The following is a 25,678-nucleotide window of genomic DNA, read 5'->3' as shown; positions in this document are numbered from 1 at the left end:
GCCAGTATATGGGATCCTCAAGAGATAAATTTGATTTCGGAATTAGATCGAATTCAGCGGAGGGGGACTAGATTTGTCAAACATTGTTATGACCAACGCAGTAGCGTAACTACTTTCCTAGAAAATTTAGGCTGGGATACACTTAAACAGCGGCGTTTACAACATAGATTAAACTTATTAAAAACAATTAAAGATAGGCCCTTTCCGAAGACATCAAGAACATAATACGAACCCCAACGTATTACGGTCGGAGGGATCACAAATATAAGGTTAGAAAGATAGACAGCAAGGTTTAAATGGTCATTTGTTCCAAGAACAATAAGAGATTAGAATGATTGCAGTCGAAATCCCCCAGGAGCCGGCTCGACATAATAAGTATTAACCTACGAGGTAGCGACTGTGCATGGTTATACTAGTATGTTTTAAAATGTTTTTGCAGGTTCCCCGCCCACCTTTCCCCTTCCATTTGAAAAATCCTAACCCCCTCATCCCTTATTCTTCCCTCCTGGTGCTGCACCCCCTGCCACACACCTTTTAAGTGGCTCGCAGGGTATTGATGTAGATTTAGACTGATGACCACAGCGGTCCTAGCGCTTGGCCGGACCACAGCGGTGCCCTTGGAGGGAGCAGGGGCTGAATACGACGGGAACGAAGGAGAATCAAGATTTAGTAAATAAATATAAGTGTGAAGATGGTCATGCTAACAACCGGGTATTGGGCAGTCACCAATAGCGAGGAGGGAAATGATAACAGGGACATTAAGTAAGTATATTAAGAGAAGGCTTGTTTAAAGCGTTGATATCGTCATCATCTTCAAAAGGCGGAGCCTTGTTGTTACAGCCATTGATCTCCCTCCATTGCCGTTCTTATCAGTTCATTGTGGGTTGATACTCTTTTTGTACGTTTTATAACATCTATAAATTTATTTCTTGGCCTTCCTCTTCCTTTTTCCCATTATTTTCCCCTCCATTATATTTTCCAGGAAGTTGTTATGTCTGAGAACATGACCAATAACTTTAATTTTCCTTTCCTCCATCTATTTTATTAAATTTCTTTCCCCTTCAATTTCTCTAAAAACTTCTTTGTCAATTTTCTTATCTTTCCATCTTGTTCTTGTTGTTCTTCTCCAAATCCATATTTCCATTGCCTCTAACCGAGCCTTCTCCCTCTTTCCCAATGTCCAAGTTTCGTGAAACTATCATAGCTTTGATTTTACTCACATTTCTTTTCAGTTTTCTCTTGTTCAAAGCTGTGGACATGGTTTTCAGCATTCTATTCATATCCTTGGCTGAAACTACCGGGGTCACAATATCATCTGTAAACCTAATGAAATGTATCTTCCTTTCATTTAGCTTTATTCTATTTCTCTTTATTACATTTGTTTTCTCCTTCATTGTCTCTAAAGCCTATTTAATGTATGAGTTAAATAGATATGGCAAGATTAGATATCTTTGTCTTACTCCTTCTATATTATTTGATTCTTTCTCACATCCGTTTACGCCGAAATATGAGCTTACTCTTTCTGTAGTCTATTTCTTTTCTCCTCATGGTTTCAAATAGAAGTTTCCAATCTACTGTATCTAAGGTGTTTTCCAAATCAACGAATGCAGGGAAAACTTTCCTGTCCATTTCTATCTTTCTCTCTAGGATCCAGTACATTGTCAGTATGGCATTTCTCGTTCCTTTTCCTTCCCGGAAGCCAAATTGTTCCTTTCCAACATTTTTCTCCACTTTATTTTTAAATAATGTTCCCTATTGTATGCAAAAGAACCTTGGAAGCATGTGAAAGAATAGCGATTGTTCTGTAGCTCTTGTATTTAATTGTTTTTCCTACCTTTGAAATCATAATAGTTTTTATTTGAACAAAGTCTATCGGTGCCTCCCCATTTACATAATATTTCATGAATTATTTTAAAAAGCCTTTCTTTAATTTCATTTCCAAGGCTATTTAATATCTCAGCCAGTACATCACGCACTCTCGTTCTGTCCCCAGCATTTAGCTTTTGGGGGGTATGCACATATTCCGTCTTCGTGATTGGGGGCCCACTTTCTGTTCCTCATATTTCTATGATTTCAAAATTATTTTCGCTAATAGCTTCGCTATAAGAGAAGCAATTCTACGAGGGAAAATAATATTGAAATATTTTCGCCGTGGCATAGCTCCTTCACGCATCCTTTCCATCGTTTACACTTTTCTTAATTATCGACTAACAACTTTCCCTCTTTCCATCTTTGTTGACCTTATTCTCGGTTGATAATGCAGAGCTTTGCTATATCTTGTTTTCCTGCTTGGGTGTGTTCTTCTATTTCCTTCACCCATAATTAATCCACCTCTCCTTTTCTTCTCTCCATTTGTCTGCCACCTTATTCTTTACTCTCCTGTATTCTTCCATATCCTTCTTTGCTCCTAGCTTATTTCTCTTTTCAACTAGATTTACAATTTCCTTTATCATCCAAGGTCTCCGAGCTTCAAATTTCTTCATACTAGGACTTAATTGGCTACCTCTACCATTTCTTGTTTCATTTAATTCCACTTCACTCTTTCTTCTCATTTCTCTCAGCTTTTTCATTTACTTCTAAACTTCCTCCCCGTTTCTTCTTTCTTCAGGTTTTTCAGTGGCCATTTACTCTAAACTGTTCTTCTGATTTTTCTGAAATTCAGTTTGAACTTTGCCATGGCTAATTTATGATCACTGTCAGCATCCGGACCTGGTTAACTGTGGCTGGATTTCATTCTATTCCCAAACCGTTGTTTAACAATGATGTAATCAGTCTGATATCTTTTGATTTTTCCTGGTGATTTCCAAATGTACCCTCTTCTCAACGGTAGTTCAAACAATGTATTTGTGATGACCATGCTCTGTTGGTCGCAGAATTCAAGCAGCCATTCTCCTCTATCGTTGATGTTTCCTAGACCGAATTAACCCGTGGTTTTCATGTAATTGTGAGATCCCACAATAGTATTTAAGTATCCCATCATAATTATATTATCTTTGTCTTTTGTCATTCTAGTGAAGTCATCAATATCCTGGTATGGGAAGTATGCCTGTGTAATCACCAGTCAGTAGATTCGCTTTTAAATCTAATTATCATTAGTCTATCATTTACTGCATATCAGCTTGATATTTGTTTTGTCCACTTGGAATTTAGAATTAGTGCTATTCCATTCTTTCCTCTATTATCACCTCCGCTACATATTGCTTTGAAAGCATCACTACTGTACATGTCCACTTTCTCTGCACCTGGTTTCATTGTCCTCCATTACTTTCTTTATTTCTTCTAATTTACCAGACTTCACTTTTGCTCTCACTTTCCAGAATCTTATCACCATACATTTCTTGCTCTTTTCGTTAGAGGGAATCCGCTGGATGACGACCTGAAAAGCATCGTTCCTTCTCCTGCCGGATCTTAGATTCCTAAGCCTAAAAAGTCAGAAATATTCCTTTGCATACAATCCATAATACATTCCCCATGGCTGTATAAATACGAGATATCCATAAGGATCCTCAAGGGAGTGGTTACTCCTTATTTTCTTCATCCTATGCCGTTGGCCATCTTTCTGGCTCTCCATCTACATCGCAGAATAGGTGCCCATCCTCCACCACGAGGAGGTATGGTTGGATATTTCCCTTCATTGAGACATGAGATCCGAACGGCATTTCTCAACCCCTCTAGTGCTTGAAGGGACTACTTTGATATGGGGCGTGGTTATGTATGACGCAGAAATGTGGTGATTAAAGCAGGATGTTAGGTGTACAATGGAGATTTTTGAAATGTGGGTGTGGAGAAGGATGGAGAAGGTGAAGTGGAGAGAAAGGAAAACAAATGAGGAGGTTGGGTAGAGAAGATGATTGTTAGGAGAAATCATAAGAAGACAGGAAAGATGGATGAAAAGTATATTGATCGGAAGAAGGATGTTGGAGACCGTGGAGAGGAGGAGAAAGTAAGGCAAACGAGGAAAGGGCATGAATAGGATGAAATGTTGGACAGAATGAATGTAGGAAGGAAGAATATGGAGATGAGGGGCTTGTTGTAGAGTAGGATGTTGGGTTTTATTAGGAGAGACAAGATATTTACTTGGTAGTCGTGTTCATCAAAAGAACTCACCTAAACCGGCAGCTTATCTAATAATAATAATATAAGTAATGTATCGCTGAAGGACTTATTATAATAAAGAAAAGGAAGAATAAAAGTGAGTGATTCAATGAAGAGCGCTCGGAAAAGGCGTTACTCTGCTATTGCGAAGAGTTGCCTGATGCACCAAGCGTTGAGACATCGCATGAGTGATTATACCCTGCAGTGTTGGGAGAGTGTCCTCATATAAGTCAAAGTTCAAAAGGAATTGCAGCTTCATATCAGCATTATGGTTCACATTTTTTCAATCATTGAAATTACATGTGAATGCAGGGACGGGCGTTGAATAATTAAACATGCCTGAATGTATTGGCGTAAACACATTTTTCCCAGACTAGCGGATTATGACAAAGAAATAATTATGCACATTGAAATGGCGTTCGAGATATTAAGGAAACTGTAATAAGTTTAAACAAATTTATTTGCATGAATTTTAGGGATTTGGGAAACAAACACATTCAGTACGAATGGAATTCACAAAATGTAAAATAAGCTATACTAGATTCGTAATTAAAAAACTAAAAAAAAACTCGACTCAAAATCACTCAATATTATATGATATATTATAGATGGATTATATTATATTTATCTCCCTGAAAACTGGAAATATTTTACTGAAATATCTATCAAGGCTTCATACATTTTCTTTGCAAACGAGCGTATGTAATTGTGAAGAGGAGGAAAGTTTGAAGAACTTAGTGGGACTAGTTTTTCCGACTAAGTCCTTCGTGCATTGAGACACTAGCAGGGCCGGCCCAACGGGAGGAGCCAGCCGTTCTGTTCTGCACTCCGTAGTGACGAACAAATGTATTTTGATTTGAATTTGCAAATGAATGAATTTTCGGAAACACTATCATAAAGCGACGGTCAATGGGGATAGCCGTACTAGAGTTATGTTTGTCAGGAAGGTGCTCCGAGGGAAGGACGTTCCCCCTGGGGAGGGTAAGGGGAGGGCGGGATATAAGCGGAATAATAGAACCTTATGGAAAGAGTACAGAGCGTAATCACATCATGAAACCGCACATCTGGAGTCTGCGCGTTAATGCAAGCTTTGTGAGGAAAGAATATTAATCTCCTATCTCATTTGAGACAGCCGGTAAAGTCTAATTTTCCGCCAGAAATGCACTATAATAGGAAACCATTTCGCGGGGAACGCCACGGGACTCGACCGGCAGCCTTTTTGTGCTCACAAGCGTCCGCGTGCCCACCCACGCGGGAAGGCGATCGCCGAGGGTAATTTCATGGCCACGGGTGGGTGGGGAGGGAAGGGCAGGCTGAGGGAGGGGGCGCGATGCGACGCACTCCCGCCATTTCTTCCTCTGAAGCGGCGACTATGTGCAGGAAAGGCGGAAAGGGGAGGAGATGACGTGGCGGGACTCATAAAATATTCAGTCGTGTAAGTTTGCCCTGCCGAACACTGTCGTGCCGCATTGAATGTGTGTGCAAGGCAAAAGAGAGGGGGGAGGGTGAGAGGGGGAGGAAGAGCTTTTGTGTCTTGATTGCCCCGCTGCCCCCGGCGGCGCGGGGGAAGTGGTGTGTGCGTAATCCATTGCCTCTTAACTCCGCACGGTGACGAGGGGGGGAGAGGGAAGTTTGAAAATTGAAGGAGGCTCTTCCCCCCCCCCGTTAGAGCGAGAGAGTGTACGTCCCTGTGACAATATGTGATCCCCGCGAAGTTGCGAGCCATGGTTTCCAGACCGGTGGTTAAAGCGGATGATTGGCAGCTTTCGACTCTGTGAAAATTAACAGACTACTTGGCGGGAGTTGTATTAGATTTGGAAATGCAATTCTGGATCTGAAGTGCATGGAATATGGAGTAAATTGGCACGGCCCAGAAATTTTTAAGCACCATTTTTCTGTTTCAACAAATTTACTTGAACATTCATGGTTTCCATACCAACTTGAATGTAACTAAGCAAAATGAAAGCAGCTTTAAGTGCCGGAAAATCATTAATTTAAACCCCGAATCATTTCTCGCAGAAGAAAATAAGATTTCTTAGCTAAATATTGCTCAAACTAGACACTAATTAATAAAATTAAATCTTAATAATGGCAAGTACTCAGGTCTACTAATTCAACCACTACTGCGCGACTACAATAAAAATGATGATCGATGCAAAATAATAGGTATTGAATTCGCTCCCTGAATGTAGCTTAGTTTAAGAATTAGATTGCAGCGAGAAAAACGAAACTTCAAATGCACATAATATCGACGAAAATATATTGGGATTACCAATTAATTTTGAGAAACTATTTATTTCATCATTGGGTGCATGACCATTTATTTAAGTGATGCCACATTATTTAACTGGAAAAATTATAAATCGAATAAACGTTACATTAAAGATGGGACAAATCACCATTTTTAAAATTACAAGTCAAGGAAACAAACAAATAAAGGAACGATGTCAAAAAATTTTAACATTGTTCAAAATGAGAACAATCTTTGCACCAAAAACGAATAATTTCCGTATTATCTTATTATTCTTAATATTTTTCCTCCGAGATGTAGCTGGACTTTTAATCCAAAAGGAGATCCAATTCAACTACTCGCACCTACTAGTTAGTGCAGTGAAATTAGAGAGAAGAGCCATGGATGCAGTAGGAGCTATACAGCGAATATTTATAGTTTTTTGCTTCATAATACACAATGGCAATTGATCAAATTTGGCTTTATTCCGATACAATCACCTACGATACCCACCAACCAGCGTCATGGAAAACACCTGAAACTGAATAGCTATTGTTTGGCACACTCTAAAGGGATTTCGGGGCATCGAAACGAAAGAATTTGAGCAATGCAAAAACCTTTTCTACCGTTCATATTATCTCGGCGATCTTTCGGAGAAAGGATTGCTATCCTCTTTCGCTCGATCGGAGCCGGTAACAATGTGGGCTGCGTCCGCTGTAAAGACACAAGAGGGTGCTTTTGGGCGTGGGAGAACGAAGAGAAAGCACAAAAGCATCCTTTGATTCCAACCATACCTCTACATATCCTAATAAATGCCAAGCCAGCGCGAGCAATGACTCTGCCAAGTCGTTTCAATACAGCCGCGTGGGAGCAAAGGAAAACCCAGTCGAACAAAGGACCCTCGAATTCGTGAACGGGCGGCGCCCGGGGGAGGAGCGATCCTCTCGCGCGGCGAACTAAAGCTCGCACGCCCGCCCGTCCGCGCACGCACCCGCAGTAACGCACGCTCGCACACCCGCAGCGATAAAAAGCTCTGTTCAGGGCTGCGTCGGCATCATGGACCCGAGGAAATGGAGCGCGAGCACGGAATTGTTAGCTGTGAAATCCATCGCGGTCTATGGAAACGCGTTGCACATCACCACGTACCAATTCTTCAAACTGCGAGGTCGAATGTTGATTCTGGCCCTTCGTACTTCCAAGTCTTTTATGAATTCAATTATAGACAACATAGTCGTTGAAGCAGATGACGCTGTATTCGTATTTGGGAGAATATATTCGGGATACTTTGATTTTTGGGAAACTGTGGGCCGTCCATGAATTTCTGTCTTTCCATTATGGGCATCAATGATCTTCCTGCGAGCTGCAGCTATTATCGGCTAATAAAGGCACAGTTTAGAAACATATACTTTGATATTTGAAACTCTTCAAGCATTACCATAAGATTTGGCTCGTTCTAATTAAGCTCAAGAAAGATAATTAAAAAAATGAGTTGAGCAATAAAATATGGGCTGGTAAAACCTCTCGTAGTCATATATGAGTCGTGAGGATGCCAAAGCACCCGAGTTGCAAGGAACAGGAGTGAATTCTTATTTCAAACAAATGAACTTTGAGTGAGAAACACGATAGTTGTGGTATTTGATTTAAAAAAGACACAGGCCTCGATTTACCAACAGAGGCACTAAAAGCTCTTGAAAGAATCCGATATGGATGGAAAACGAGAGAAATTATCAATATAACATTGAAGTAAGCATTACTTTAAGATAAATTTTATAGGAGAGTTCTAGAGTCACCAGAGATCAAGACAGGAATTTCAGTTGATAGACCGGCTGACTATCTCCAATTGTGCTTCAAATCATTCAGGCAAAAATAACGAGAGCACGAAAGAATGCCATCAATGATGAAGGACTAGAAGGAATCCGTTTAGGTTCCAAGAAGCAGGAGGTGGAGCGTGTAGCGCTTGTGGATGATTTGGGATTGTTAGCGGAGAACACGGAGGAAAGAAATATGCTCGGTAAGCTACTCAGAGAAAAAAGAAAAAAACAAAACTTAAGGTCGTCGGCATATAAAAGGCAACATAAAAATGGAATAAAAACATGAGAGGGAAGGAACATAGGAACATGAAATTTGTACGAATTAAGAGAACAGATAAATAAATAACTCGGTGAATGGATCGGTTTAAACGGGCTGAGAAAATAGAGACAATTTAAAGACGACACAGAAGAATGGAATTAGCGTAGATGTTAGCACAGAATAAATGTGAAAAGAGAGCAAAACCCTTCGACGCAAAAATGGTTTATACATTAGGGTGGTTAAACCAGAAGGACTTGGTATTTCAGAATTTCTGATAGTGAACATAAAAAGGAAAAAAATGGAGAATTAGAATAGGAAGAAAGGAGAATCTTAAAGAGCATCTTTAGGCGCGGATAGTAGAGATGAAGAAGAGGAAAATGTAGAAAGAGGAGAATGATGATAATCACAAGCACACAGAGGAATTTACAGATACACATGTAGGAAAAACTGAAATTTCTTTGGGCGCCTTTTAAGAAAAAATAATTACAGATTTCTCAAAACGTTTGCTTCTAAACTACAAAATTAAAGACGACAGCGAAATAAGTTGAGCAAATAAAGAATATGGCATGGAGGAGGTTGGCATCAGTCTTTAAGATATCTGGAATAAAAATGTCTCGAGGGAAGGTTAATGAATTTAAGGGGTTCCAGGAATAACAGATTGGAAAAGGTAAAAACATTTGATTAGAAGAAAGTAGGAGGAACCGCAGCAAAAAATTAAGAAATTTTGGGAGGGGAGGACTAACAAGTAAATCAATTATTTCCCGTTGTTTACATTATTACAAGGAAGAAAACGAAAGAAAAAACTGCGTTTCAGGTATCCCATAGCAATAAAACCGAGGGCTGGTTTGACAAGTTAGGATGGAGCGCGTACTAAACCCAATGGCGGGTAAAATTCATTCGTGGACAGGGTGCTGAGTTGGACCGGATCCTCTCCCTTTGCTGCCTATGGCTCCCTAGGGAAGCCTGAAAATATCACACCGCTTGGTTAAACTGACGGTGTCAAATGCGTCACCTGGAATCAAATCCGGATCTTCAGTTTAGTGGCGTACTTGGCGCCTCAATGGCATACCACGCCTGTGCATAAATTAATCAATAATATATCTTGAGGGGACAAAATTAAAAATATTAAAATTGACATAATAAGTCGTGAGCAAGGTTGATCCAAATTGACGCTTAAAAGTTCAAAAAACTCCTCGCGACGATTTTTTATTATTATGATTTTCTTCTTCCATGTCAACCCAAAATTCGTTTAATTTTAGTACAAGTTGAATTATTATAAAAATGCTAATTTTTGGCAAATCAATTCTTTGTAAATTAAGAGCTAACATTTTTCGTTAAGAGTTTACTACTTATTGGTTAGAGATTGCTGCTAACCAGAAATATCCAATGTAGAGAAAATTCAGCTAGTGAGTGAAATCCTGTTTATATAAAATAAATATCTAATTCCTTCCATTCATATTTGCCATAAATAATCATCCATTTTACGGGGCTTTATTTTGCATAAATGGTGATTACTTGATTCAACATTATCTGCTAAATGAAGAGGAAGGCCAATATTTTTGCAAGAGACGCTATAAAAACGGGTTATTCAAGACTATAAATTACCGAATAATTCCACAGCACTGTTTGCAACAGATGTGGGCATTGTTACTCTAGAGAATCAAGAAAAAGGCCAAATACAGTCGTTCAATGGATGAATTCAACTGTGAAATCCCCTCCCGTTATCATTACATGAAATTGAGTGGACGATAATCTCGCTCAAGGGCCGCCCGTGGTGCGCGCACCAGGAAAACCGCTTGTGATGCTCGCCATTAAGGCCAGATTGAATGGGATCGAAGCTGAAGAAAGGAGATCCGCATTTTAATGGGGCGTTTGCGCACTTTTTGCCATACTTTTTGCCATTGCTTAATTTTTCGATCCTTCCTAAGAAAAACGAGTTCATTTGAGCAAATTCCAGTCGAGTTGTGTCGCTTGTCCACAACTCCCAAGTTTTCGGTTTCGTGGCGAAAATCGTTTCCTGACGGAAGTGTTTATTGTGGAAGGTGTTCTTTGGAACGTGTTTCGAAATGCCACCCGGGTCAAATGCAAACGGGCCCATTATGTGGATTTTATGTGACCGAGCCCCGGGAATATCCACCGCGAGTTCGGATGCATTGTTTCGCTCAAGAATGCTATTGATTACTAGAGCTTCAAAAGCAAATGAAGGTGCAGTGTATATTTCTCGATTGCTTTGGCTTCAAAAGCCGAAACAAACGAAGGCATTGATCAATGGAAATTACTTTCTATTACGGGGGGTGTTATTGAGTGCATTTTCCATTTCATTATGAACATTATCCAAACAAGTGGTTAACCTTTATTGGAATTACTTAAACCTTTTTCAAATTTAGTTTTATAGAAGGTTTATTTCGTCGCGAGTATTGGTTTGAACGTTTTACTTTAGTAAATTCCTCTAAAAATGTGTGGTTTTTAAATGCAATCTACAAACTTTTTTTCTAGCCAAGTTTTTGATAGCATTTCAAAAAGTGAATATTTCTCGGCAAAAAGCCGCCGAATTTTTTCCCATAAAATTTGCAATAATAATTTTGATGACGCAGGTATTTTGAATGGTTGCGAATTACGACTCTAATGTATTTCATTAATTCACTTTCCTTAAATAATGGAAAATTTTATGTTTTACGTATTACAACGAGAATACTTCAATTTTATCCATTCCTGCCATGTCAGTACGGAACCGACGCGGTTGAGATCTGGGGAAGAAGAAATTCCAGAACAAATTCCAAGGAAATTTGTTCCTCACGTTTAAAGGCGACATGGATAATACTCCTATTGTTGCTCGATTGTGAGATCATTTTTGAACATTATGTATGATTGAACGAGTCATTTCGGTTGTGTCGCTGGTGCACTTTCAAACAAGGGGAATATTTTCATGAGCAGCTCGGACCCCTTAGGTGCTCATGTGACACACGCACGACTCATTAAAGGCCGCCGGGGAATAAGCCGCGCTGCGGATAAGGGTGAAAGGACCACCGGTGTATGTCCATATCCGTCCACCGCTTCCTTCGTCGGTGGGAGATTAACATTTCACCGAGGGTCGGAGAGGATGTGCCCGTGTCCACACTTGCCGCGTATAACCGGCCAGTCAGTGCGTCACAAGTCACGCATGCGACGAACGCCGTTATTTCAGGATTTTTGCAATCACATCCCATCTTCTTCAAAATCATCATCGTACCACATATCATGCATGAATAAATTAAGATAACAGGAAGACATATTTGATAAATTCAAGAGAAATATACAAATTTTTAAAAAATATTTACTACTCGAGTTGCTGAATATTTTACTAAAGCTCTACTTGTACGCCAGTTAATCCATCATCCCATAGAGAAACGGAATGCACTCACATACATGTTCACGGCAGCAGAGCCCGAGGCTTGAGAGGCGAACTTCACCAGAGTGGAAAGCAAGATGCCACGTGCAGCGGACAAGCCGGGTCAATGATAGCTCCAACCTAAAAGGAACAAATAAATAAAGATGAAATTACCAACCCTCTCGTGGCCGATGAGCAATAACCAAAGTCTCGAAATATAACTTTTCAGAACGTGAAAGCGTTTCATAATTCTGAACTGAATTAGCAAAAAACTTTTAAACTTCGTTTCCGAGTACTTAACGTGCGAATTAATAAGGCTATCTAAAACGGCTCATTATAATGTAAGCACTTGAAATATCCTCTTAGCCAGACGTTGAGGCTTACTGTTGAGAGAGTAAAACAAAGTCCTAGAGGAGTCTCTCAAGCTCTTCAATATGTGAGTTTATCGTAAATGAAGATGGTAATGTCAGCACATTGCTTTAACAATAATAGTGGTATTATCGTTATAAAATACCAACAATTTTTAAATAATAACTAAACATGTGCTCATCATTCCGCTAAAGATGGTTGTATAATGCCTTAAAAATTATAACTGACTAGATATGATCAAAAAACAATAAAGTACTTTTCCTGAAATTCTAAAAAGAATCGGTCTCAGTGACTTCTAGCCTTCTTCAGTATTTTCACCTCATTCATTTAACCTCATGAGGCTCCTAATACATTTCATTCTTAACTTAAAGCTCTCCATTGGACCCCTTCCGAAGAACTATAACCTTGACGAGGTGGAAGGGTTTGTGCCTTCTGATGACCTATAGAGGGAGAAATGAAAATTCTACCGGGTTGGCGCCCCCTTACCAGATGGATCGAAGGGTAGTAGCCGAGGGAAAGGAAGTCAATGCAACATCTGTTCCTCAGTGAGGTGATTGCAAAGGCGTCTGGTCCAAGTGGGGCGGCCATTAGAGAGATAGTGCCATGCTGAAAACCAATGAGGAATGCACCAAGGAAACCACCTAGTTTTTCTTGATCTCAAAATTGTCTAATCTAAAAATCTAGAAATATATATCTAAATCGGACCTAATCTATGTTATTTTGTGAATTTTTACACTATTCATACTAAATATTCGAAGCCTTAACTCGGTGACATTTTGGCGTGATTGCTCCCTACACAAATAAATTATTATCAGATTTATATATAAAATGAATTAGGACAACACATTTGGGATGAGTCTTACAATTTTACTGTCAAAGCATAGAGCATTATAGTGTAAATTCGATTCCTATTGGTTAAGAAATTTTGTACCGCTACTGAAAACTTTGATACATTTAGTTGACTAGCTTGATTTAAAGAATACTTTGGATAATTTTATAATAAATAAACTAAGTTGTGATGTTTTTTATTTTTATTTGTTGTTTTTTCAATATTAGCATACCGATTTATTTGGCCTTGTATTCTTGTAGATAACTAAAAAAAAGAAATGCATAACTTGAGCAGTATTTCGACAAATTCTAATCTTTTTAAGTTAAAATATGAAAAATGATTTTGCATTTTATAAAATTGAAATGACGAGTAATTTTAAGAGATTCTCTCAACTCTTTAATTTCCCAGTTATTTCTTCTAATCCGACTCCTGGTCAACTCAAAAATGTGCTTAGTAGCATGTACTTATTACTAATTTATCTGTTATTACACCATACTGATTTAATATGCACGGTAAAACATGTATCAATTGGTTAGATACTTACAGGGGGCCGTCGTGACAGATACCAGAAAATCATCGAATTTTCAACAGCGTTTTCGATTTCTAAGTCATAATGAAGACAGAATTTCATTTGAGATGTTTATGTGGGCGATATAAAATAATGTTATTTATTCCCCAAAAACGTTATTTCCATTGAATTTTTATGGTTTATTTTCAAGCTCACATGATAATTAGGTAAATATTACTTGTCCTAATTAATTCTGTTCAACGTTTCCTGATAATCATTTACCTAATAAGTAGTAATGCTTTACCCCAAAGCTCGTCATTCTTAAATAATATACCACAACACTTTCCGTCGACAATAACGAATATGGGGTTCGTTTACTCAAAGAGGTATTATTATTTAAGAAGTCTCCATTAATTCTCGCGAACATATTGATGTGAGGCTCACACCTTCCTTTTCCTGATATTTTCCGTGGCGAAGATAGTCGATTTCAAATTTTCGTTGCCCGAGTGAAAACTATGCTATTCCATCAAGACTCAATCATCCCTTTGAAAACAATTTCAATTATCACTTCTTCTCAGGAAATCCCCGATTCTCTCACACTTGCCTTGAAAACGCTTCTTTATCCTCTGCTTCCACGTTGGAACCACGGTTCAATCACTCAGCCGCAAACGACCGATAGGGTATTAATTTTGCGAGAGCGATCTACGCCTCCAACCTCTTATCCACGCCCCCACGCGATTGCCACGGCCTCCCGCGTAACACCAGAAAAGAGGCCTCCACTTCCGCCTCCAGCTAAAACTTCTGTTTCTAAAATCCCTCATCTTCCACAACTCTCTCACTTTCTCTTTCTATCTCTCTCTGTGTGAAAATCCACCCCCTCCCTTCTCATCATCTTCCTCCATCTCCTTCAAGTTCCATTCATTAGACTTGCCAACTTTAGGGTTTAAATGTAAAGATTTCACTACCCCAACCCCCCTCCTTTCATTTCCCAACATAGAGATGTAACATCTTCTACAAAAAGTTATTCCGTATTGGAAGCTGGGATTAATTCTAATTTTATTGCTATCTTTCACAGCTGCAACATTCGACTATCGGGCACTTCAGCGGTTAAACTTAAATGAAATTATCGTACTATAACGAACACTCTACGAGGGTTGGAGGGGATAAGGTTGGTGACCTCTGAAAATGCTTCGTATACTCTGTATCCTCGTAAATTGAGGAAGAGAGCACATGTGATACCATTTGATTTAAACGCATTACACGCTGCTAAAGAAGATTAAATGAAAAACGTCGTCGACGGTTGATTAACCTCATGATCTTTTCCAAAGTCATTGCACTTCAACCTGTCATTCTGATTCAATATTTTATTTACTGTGCAAATTAACATGAACACTAGTTGATGCGTGAAACAAGAGATCTTTTTTATGTACCATGCTCGCATCGCGTGCTTGAAGCGTAACACATTTTTAATTAAGAATTATTATCCAATTTAGTGACATTTCTTAAGAGTGCTCATTTGACTAATGAAATTAAAAAAATGTAGAAAATGGAGTATAAAGCTGTCAAATCATATTAATCGGATAGTAAATAGGGAGAAGAATCTCGTGTATTTGCATTACTGTGACAGTAGCTTCATGAATATTTGAACTAGAAACCAGGGACCGTTTACTTTGTTCTCTTATAAGTCACTACTTAATTTTTCTATTTTCTATTCACACCTCGCTCTCTCTCCTCACTGGTTCTAATACTTATCATAAACCTGGCGCCCTTCTATCGCTATGCAATTGTATTGTTTCAATTAACGTTAAAGATATGCTAATATCAGTTAATCAATTATCGCTTGGGTTGGTCACGACTGTGGTATAAAACATCAACCGTATCCTCATTATCGTTCGCGTAACTTAGATAGTAAATCCATCCCTTGAAATTTTGTTGTTAGTCAGCTTTATGTTATTGTAAACATGAGAGAGATTATCATACCTCTGGTGAACTTCCATTTTTTCGTTGCCATTAATTTACGGAAGAATGTTTTTACCAAAGAAAAATTTTCTTTTATGCCTTTCTCAACCCCAGTCATAAAGGGTGATTTTTTGTACCAAGGCCTACTTAGTATGTAGTCCACATTGCCTGGGTGATGGGTGGTAGTTTTTATGTCTTCGGCCTCCTAAGATACTTCAGACAGGCATGGCGTGCAGAAAATCACACAGCATGGACTTAACTGGGAGTGTCCAAAGGAATAACCCAGGATTTAAACCAGGGGTTCTTGGATCAATAGACAAGTACTGTAGGCATTCAGTGGACTAATGCTTTACCATATTTTACCTTCAAAAGCCATTAAAAAAAGGTCAACTTCAAAGTACTTAGGGAAGCTTTATCGTAGCAGCGAAAAACAGCAAGGACTACACAATTTTATTTGTAATTTTTTTCCCTTTCCATTAAACGTATATTTTTTTAATTATTTACTGATTTATTTCTAACTAATGAAGCATCATTAGCTTTCCCCTGACTTATGTACACATATCAAAACCTTTTTGCGTTATTTCGAGAAAAAGGTCTGTACGCAAGAAATTCTTACACCACAATTAACACGCAAATAGTCTCTCTTCTCATTTAACTATGACTTAACATCAATATTTAATCTTTTTGATATTATAAGTGTATTAAAACTTTAATCAGCTGACATGAAAAGCCAAAATGCTGTTTTGTCGATTTCAAACCTGCAGTCGATTACCTTCGTCGCTGTTCATATCAATAGCATACTTGAAGACTGGAAATTACCAGGGCGGTTTATTTTCAACCTCCGAAGGGCCATGAAAAAAAGACAAGTGAACATTAAAAAGTTATTTTATTATAAAAAGTTATGTACACTTATGGTTACTTTTGAACAAAATCACCTCGACGATTGAGGCATTTGTTTTACCTCTGGACAAGCTTTACATTACCCTCTTCATAAAATGTTACCGCCAGTGAATTTAAATGTCTTGATTTTGCCTTGAAGCTCCTCGTTGGCTTGGAAGCGCTGCCCTCCAAGCAACTTCTTCAGTTCAGAGAAAAGATGGAAGTCACTTGACGCTAGGTTGGGACTGCATGGCGGGTGATCGAAAATGTCCCATTGAAATTGCTTCAGAAGTCAGCCGCTAGATTGCACCAACACTGTGAGGACGGGCGCTGTCATAGATTAGAACAATTTCAAAAGTCAGCATGCCTCATCTTTAGTTTTGAATGCCTCTCCACAAATTTAATAACGTAATATCGTAAAAATAAACCATTGCATTAGTCGTTGTGCCCGGCGGCATGAACTCAACAATCAACACACCTTTTATTGTCCCAAAACATGGACATACAGTACCGACCCAGCGCCAAGGGACTTCCATCTTTTCCCTAAACTGAAGAAGTGGCGTTGAGGGCAGCGCTTCCAAATCAATTAGGAGCTTCAAGAAAACGTGAAGACTCATTAAAATTCATCGGCGACAACATTTTATAAGAAGAGGATTTTGCAAAGCTTGTCCAAGGTAAGACTCAATCGTCAAGGTGATTATGTCGGAAAGTAACCATAAGGGTACAAAACTTTTAGTAATAAAATAATTTTTTTATGTTCAATAGTCTTTTATTATAGCCAGTCGACGATTGAAAAAAACCACCCTCATACTTTTTTGCAATGTACACGATCCAAATCGTCTTTCACAGAAGTATGTACATTCGAATATTCAGAGGTGCGGGCAAGAGTCGTTCATCGTCGAAAACTATAACTTTTCCCTTTTCTTAGGTCAGATATTGATTGATCTAATGAAGCCTTCCGGATTAATTTCTCTTTCATAAATGAGACTATAAACCCTTCACCAATAAGCGCATAAATATTCTTTATAACTCGTTTACCTAACTTGAGCACTTTTACAGGGACATTATCCATTACTAATAAAGCTAATAATTTAACCCGTTGAGTTCAGCAAGCGCAAAAGACCAAAGAACTCGAAAAAGCTTGACAATTGCTGAAATTGAGCTGAATAGGGTAATTAAGTGAATATAACCAAGGAATATGTAATACATGGAAAAAATCGACGCGTCTGGTAAATGTCACTATTAGTCATGTTATATCCAACAGAATCAGGAGAGATGTAGTGGAAGTTTGTCATAATGAAAACAAATTTGCAATTTTCCATAGATTGAAACGTCTTTCACAGAAGTCTGTGTAAAATTGCAAATTTGTTTCTCATAGTATATCATGTTATTATAATTTAAGTACATATTAACGTGCTTATGCATTTCTTAATTTTGCTGTATTTTACATTTTCCTATGCATAAGTTAATTTTGATGTGTTCGACTAGATATTACTAAGTAAATAAATTATTATACAATGCAATAACCTCTTTGGATTAAATACTGACAAAATATGAATAAAACATCAAATGCTGAAAATGTATGAAAATAAGGTTTCTAAATACGTAATTTGAAATAAATGCCAACGATTTCTTAATGTATTTACTGATTTTATCCCTTCATTACAACCAAAGAATCAATACGCTATCGGCTTTAAATGTCACGAATGCTTTTTTAATACTTCCTCAGTATTTTTCCATTCTGCCAGTTTTTTATCCTTAGTAACCGTTCATTGAGCTGAAAGCTAGATTCACCTCTTTACAGTATCCAGTACACACAACCAGTTACGCAATATGATTCCTTTTTAAAGCACTTCAACTTCACAAACCTAATCCATTGCACGCCCTCCCAGCCCCAGGGCTCCCTAAGCGACCGCTGCCCCTCCACCCCCGGCGCCTAAATGCTAGAGACGGAGGTGACATTTCCAACCCAAAATCCGCAGCAGTAAAGGCAGCCCTACGCTCCCAGCCACCCTTCAAGTGCACCCTTTGAGGGACTTTTTGCACTTCCTTCGCATCCCGTCCACTTCAAATATATTTCCTGTTGTGTCAGAGTCATCTGCATAATCCTTTTTCTTTCCACGTACCGCTCGAGGAGAAACGCTTCGGGGGGCGATAGTCGCGAGCACTTGTTGTACGCCTCGGTGGGGAGTCGGGAGGAATGCAAGAGATTGGATGGAGGTGGGGGCACCAGTGCCGAAGGACGGCGGCCTAGGGGCGGGGAAGTGAGGCGGGGACGGTGTCGGTCGGGGGAAAGGGAGAGAGGAGGTGTGAAGGGTGTCACTTCGCTGCTGCCAGCCGCTGCAAAGGAGAACACCCTCCGTCGATTCACCCAGTTTAATTGGATCGATGTCTGCCGCTATTTCATTTCATACTATGCCGAAAGTTTTGATTTCCATTCTAAGGATCTTTACGAAAGGAACGAATGGACGCGAATTCGTCGGAGTACGATGGAGCTGGACGCTTTTTGAGACACGTATTTTATTTTAGGTCATGCAACGTCATTTCAACGTAAGATCTCTGGGCACCATATTAGATTTTGTTCAAATTTCTTCACTCATTAAATCCTTCCATAAACTGGGTCACATGAAATAGTATTTTGAATAAATAATTATTAATAATTTTACGAGCAGTTAAAAATATCTTCATATTGCTTGAAAGGTCCGAAATAATCCAAATTAACTCTATTATTATGCATGATAACATTCATCCAAAGGCATGCTAACAGATTAACCTATACTTTATAAAATAAAAATACATACGTAAAACTTGAAACTCAATAGTCTAAAAATAGTTAACCGTTTAAAATAATATCAAAGGGTCGCGGTATTCCAGGGATAGAGCGTTTGACTACTAACTTGAGGGCCTAGGTTCGATTCCTGGGCATGTCTCTCTGGACACCCTAAGCTCCACCCATGCTGCGTGTTTTTGGGTATCAGATCTTCCTGGAAGACATGGGTGTACAGGGAAAGGAACGAATTCCTTTCCTTGTGCTACTGGGTGAGTTCTACATACAAGTACCTACTAAACCGACCGTTATCACTCCTGATTTTTCTATAAAATAAAGTAATGAGATATTAAAACATAATCTTTAATATAGAGGAATATGAAACGTGTACTATAAGGTTGACATTAATAAAAAACTTTGAGCATGTCTGTACACTCGATACTTTTAACAGGGTGGCTTACCCTCCACAAAGTGCAGAGTAAGAAGAGGTTTTGGAGGTTTGGCAATCATTTGAACATGTTGCTTGTTTTAATTATGTGTGTAATTGGTGGAGTGTGTTTACATTAAGATATGGAGGACTTCTTGAGAAGAATAAAATGCGGATATTCTGAGTGTATGGTGCTTTAATTGAAGAATGGAAATGAAAAGAATATTTTAGGAAAAAAACAGATGAAATCAGGAATGAGAACATCCTTCAAAAAACTCTAATTTGGAGTCCATTCTTACATGGAAGTGAAACATGGCTATTGAGAAAGAGAGGGAAGGATCGGTTGGAAACAATGGGAACGTGGATTTGGGGAAGAATTAGAAGAAAGAGATGGGTGGACAAGTAAAGCGACATGCTTAAGAAGTATTGAGAGAAATTAAAGAGGAAAGAAATTAAAAAAAATAGATGGAGAAAAGGAGAATAAAATTTGTTGTAATACGAGGGTCATCCGGAAAGTAGTACCCGTTCGTGCCGCATGAAGTGCTGACGACGCGAGTAGCCGCTGGACGAGGTCAGATAGCTTCAGTGGCTTGTCTGCCTTCTCTGAGCCAAGTTGCGTGACGCTAGCATTGCTTGTGTTGTTTCTGTGATTGTTTACAATGTTTAAAAAAATTGAGAACGCCGCCAGTTGTGAAGTGAGGGCAGTGATTAAATTCCTCAATGCAAGAAACGTTCGCCCATGTGATATTCATCGCCAATTAAAGGAGGTGTATGGAGACAATGTAATGGACGAGTCGTCTGTTCGGCGGTGGTGTCGCAACTTCAACATGGGGAGGGGGAACACACACGACGATGAGCGTTCGGAGAGACCGTCTGTCATTACAGACCAACTGGTGAGCTCAGTTGACGAATTCGTGAGGAACGATCGGCGCGTCACAATTGATGACATCTGTGAGCATTTTCCCGATGTTTCTCGAACAATTGTTCATGAAATTGTTAAACACCATCTGCATTATGCAAAAATTTGTGCAAGATGGGTCCCTCGCGTATCTCAATGAGCTGGCGGCGAAGGACTATGCAGCAGGAATACAGAAACTTGTCACACGTTATGACAAATGCCTTAATTTGCTTGGAGATTATGTTGAGAAGTAGTTTAAAGTATCCTCTTTCAAATAAAATTTTTTATGTTTGTTAATATTTACTTTTGTGTCTTTATTTCACGAACGGGTACTACTTTCCGGATGACCCTCGTATATATATAAAATTTTAAAAATAAAATATGTTCTCAGGCATAACAACTTCCTGGAAAATATAATAGAGGAGAAAATAATTTGAAAAAAGGAAGAAAAAGGCCAAGAAAGAAAGTTATAGATTACATAAAACGTACAAGGAGAGTACCAACCTACAATTAACTGAAAAGAACGGCAATCGATAGAGACCAATAATGGCTGCAACAATAAGGCTCTGTCTATAGATGGTAATGAACTGAAGAATATCATGCCAACCTAAGTTATAGTAATGCATTTTTATTTGAAAAGACGGCTTAAGTCATTTTATTTTAATATACTATATAGCACAGAAAATTTTTAAACCACTGCAATATACCAGTATGCACTTGGTCGGATTCAAGCAGGAAATTAGGGTGCCAGGCCACGGTTCCGATAATGCCAGTATAATACGAGGGCAAGTTATATCATTAGTCATAAACGTCAGTAACACAAACATAGGAGCTGTAACAAACATTTCATTAAAAATCTGCTTCGAAGATCTCTCGACTTAGACCCCAATGGTTTTCACCTGTTCGGGGCCATGAAACATCATCATGATGCCATACTCCAAGGGGTTACTCGTTGGCTGCTACAGCAAACGAAAGAATTCTTTGCTGCAGGCTATTAAGGACTTTTACATGATGTAATATTTGCCTGCATATGCAGGGCAAATATGTATAAAGTTAAAGTACATTTCAGGAAGTTAATTTCATCAATATTGCCTCTATCCAGTTTTGCGAGTTATTTATTGACTTTACCTAGTATATCGAAGAAGTTTAATTGTCGCTGTCTATCAATATCAAAACAGGATGTCAAAAACTAGAGTTTTTGCGTCAAGTAGGATTTACTACTGCAATCTCCGATTTTAGTTAGTTTTTTTTGTTAGGAGAGGTTTGCAAATGTATTGTTGCACACTTGTACGGTATGGTATTGTATTGTACTGGTATAATGCATAGGCTTCGTTAAACCAAATCCTATCTTAACCGGTAGAGTACCAATAATAATAATAATACCCAAAGAAACTACGCCAATGTATCGTTAAACGTTTTCTAATCCACAAGCATATATGGTATATATATGCACACATAATTAATACCCCGCAAGCCGCCGCAAGGGCGTGAGACGGGGAGTGTTAGAGCACACCCGTAATTGAGAAACAAAACCGCATGCAAAAGCCACAAATTTATGCATCGCACGAACAAAAATGGTATGCATTCATGCAAAAACCTCCTACAACCTACACACATGCAAGCACTCAAACTACCAACTAACATACACATGAACCTACAAATATACTTGACATCTTTACAATGCTTAATATTGTTCCGACTTGTAAATTAAATATTTTTAATGTTTCTAAAATGACTTAGGTTTCTTAATATTATGATTCCTGATTGTTCGGGAAAGAATGAATATTTGTATTAATCTGTACTGGAATCTATCTCCCTTATTTTATCTTTGTGGTCTGATCTACCTTAGTAGTGTGGGGCCATTATAATTCCTTCAGCGTCATCGACAAATTCGTTTGTTCTGAGCCTTTTTATAAGTCTGTCTCGATTGCTCTCTTCTTGTCTCAAGTGGCTCCCAGACTAAATCCACTAACAGACCTGACACACTTGTGTTCTTATGATAACAATTTTTAACGAATCGGGCGGATTTTCTCTGGAATTTATTTAATTCTATTTGCCAAATTTTCTCCCTAGGATCCCAAATAATATCAGCACATTCCAAATGAGGTCTATCTAGAGCAAAATAACGCCCCTGTACAACGTTCTCATTACATTTTTCCACCGCCCGTGTAATGAAGCCGAGTTTATTTAAAGCTGATCCGCATATTGTCCTGATGTGTACTCCCCATGAAAGGCGTGGTGTTAGAACAGCCCCAAAATATTTAACTTGATTGGTCGTAGTCAGTACTGAACCCTCTATTTCGTAGTTTATATCCTGTCCGCCACTTCCTCTGCTCCAATATTTTAGCACTGCGCAATTGTCTTAATTAAGTTTAATCCCCATTTATTGCACCATTCCGAGATTGTGTCTAAGTCTCTAGAGAGTAGCTCGCGATCTAGTTGGCTCCTTATTTCCCTGTATACCACCGTGTCGTCAGCAAATAATCTCAAATTGCTACTAACCTGTGCGCGTAAGTCATTTATGTTTATTAAGAACAGTAGCAGCCCTAAAACATTTCCCTGGGAAACGCTTGAAATTACATCTTTATCCATTTAGCACAACCCATCGATGACTATATTAATTTACGATTTGCCACGAAGTCTCTAATCGAATTTATTATTTTCTCTTTGATATCGAAGTATTTACGTTTTTGTCACAATTTATTGCGTGGGACTTCATTGAAGGTTTTTTTTAAATATAGGAATACCACAGCGACTAGTTTGTTGCTTTCTGTCGATCAAAGTATACCATGAATGAAAAGACCAATTGAGTTTCGCAAGATTTGCTCTTCCTAAATCCGTGCTGGATGTGGCTCAGTATTTTCCTTCTGTCTAGAAATCTCATAATATTACTGTTAATAATATGTTCCAATATTTTACAAGAGGTCGATGTTAAAGAAATGGGTCGGTAATTGGTTGGTTTATCCCTATCGCCGTCTTTATAGATGAGATTTATAAGGGCTAGCTTCCAGTCGCGAGGAACGGAGCTTTCTGCTATCGATTTTAGAAAAACAATTTGTAAAAACGGGGCAATGTCTCCAGCTAATTCCTTAAATATTCTAGCAGATATTTCTTCCGGACCAGGTTCTTTGTTTGCTTTGATACTACGGAGCAGATGCTCTATTCTCTTCAGGTCATACTAGTGGAAAGAAAAGCGAGGGGATCGGTATGGTGCGGTGGCTAACGTACTACGCTTACACCCAGAGGACCCGGGTTCAAATTCCGGCGGCGGCAGATATTTTTCAGTTGTATTCTGAAACCTACTTGAGGTCCTTTGTGGAGGGGACTTTGAGTGAGTACGCCGTCCGTCGGATGGGACGTTAAGCTGCGGACCCCTTGGCACCTTTCGTCAACGGTAGGCTAATGCCGACGCCGGGTTTCTCTCCACCCTTCATCCTTTCCTGTCCATCCCTAATGGCGCAAATTACCTCAGGTGCCGGTTGCCTTCCCTAAAAACTAATAATACTACTAATACAAAAATCCCAATAATAAGATGTGTCAAAGAAAGCACATTTCGCTGATCCCAGACACTTTCTTCCGACAACGACGAATAACTCACACTAGGAGTTACCCCTTGTTGTCAGGTGAAGACGGCTGGAAACAAGAAAACGGTAAAACGAGTAGGTTCTATGTCTCCTCTTATAACACACCACCTAGCAACGTCATAATAAACTCTTCTTCAATTCTGTTTTTAATGCATCGTTACTCGAGGTCCCTCCCACATCCTCTTTTGAAAGCTTCTTTGACTAATTACAGTTTTCTTCTTATTTCCCTATTATTTCGATTATTTTAATCAAAAACACTTTCAAATTAGGTTAATTCTTCCAACCAGTGCTAGTTAACGAATTCCTAATTTAAGATTAAACTTAGTTTTCTTCTTAGTGAATGCACTCCGCCTTGAATGCACTGAATGCACTCAACAATACTTGCAAACTCTTGGCTGACTTAAAAATTAAAACTTGGTCATCCGTAGACCTAATTTTAGGAATTCTCCATCGAATTTTTATTCCCCTCTCCTATTATGCCTATTTAACTTTTACGATTTCCTTCGCATACATATTAAAAATCAAGAATGATAAAGGATACCTCTGTCTCAACCCTTTTCATTACGCTGCTCATCCCGACTCTCTACCCGCCAAATACAGCTGAACAGTTTGATGTGTGTGCATGTTGCTGATACGTCTCTTATTCCCCCAATATACTCTGCTTTTTGCATTTAAAACTGTTCAAACGCTTTCTCGACATCTACGAAACAAACAAATGCATCCCGATTGTTTACTGTATTTCTCTCGGTTAGTGACCTAGTTACTGCTATGGCAACACGCGTGCCTCTCCTCTTTCTGAGCCCCAGCTTTAGTCCCCAAGGTAATCATTTGTCCAACTCTCCATCCTCTTATTTATGATTAAGAGAGGCTACGAAATTAAACTCCAGGCTGCCTTTCCCTTTTTTATAATAGAAACTAGTATTAACCTCACGGCATTCTAATCAACTCTCTCAAAAATGCTACAAATTACTTCATTGACACTCTATCATCCGCTTTTTCTTAAATTATTAAGAAGCTTTATTGGGATTTTATCTACCCGTAGACCTTATTTTATATCAATTCCCTTAATGCTTTTTCAATCATACCACCTTGCATGCCTGGGCCAAAGTGCTCCTCTTTATCCCCTATATAGATCAATATCATATTTTTTCTTTATCTAAACATAGTGACCTAATATATTTACCGTACAGTGCCTTTATATATCTCTTCCATCTCTCTTGAATACCCTGGTTAAATTAATAATTTCTCGGACTTATCTTTGATTTAATGTACGGATTTTCATTTCTTACTCCTGAGTATTGTTTTCACTTTCCTATAAAGTGCATCAATCTTGAACTTTCTTTGTCAACTTTTCATATCCTCGCGCAACGGCCTCAATAGCTCTTTTTCTGCTCTATTTTTTGTCACATCAGTTTATGCACGTGTTAAACCCTTAATACTTCCCTTTATCCAAATGAATCCTTTGCGCTTTCTTCTGCCTAACTTTTTGTTTACGTTCCTCCATTTCCTTCTCTCGTCTATATTTCTAATCATCTTGTCCGTAATCAATTGCTTTCTAGTAATTTTCCTATTTAATATTCCCATAGTTTTTTTGACCTTATATATCCATTTTTGATAGTCTCTGCTTCGCCCTACCCCAGCTATCTCCCTTTCCTCGCTCTGGATTTTCTCCGTTGCGTACTGATACTCTTTCGTT

Source organism: Hetaerina americana, unplaced genomic scaffold, assembly GCF_022747635.1.
Source record: "Hetaerina americana unplaced genomic scaffold, ioHetAmer1.1.p SCAF_14, whole genome shotgun sequence".
NCBI lineage: Eukaryota > Metazoa > Arthropoda > Insecta > Odonata > Calopterygidae > Hetaerina > Hetaerina americana.
Note: the sequence above shows the minus strand (reverse complement) of the source record.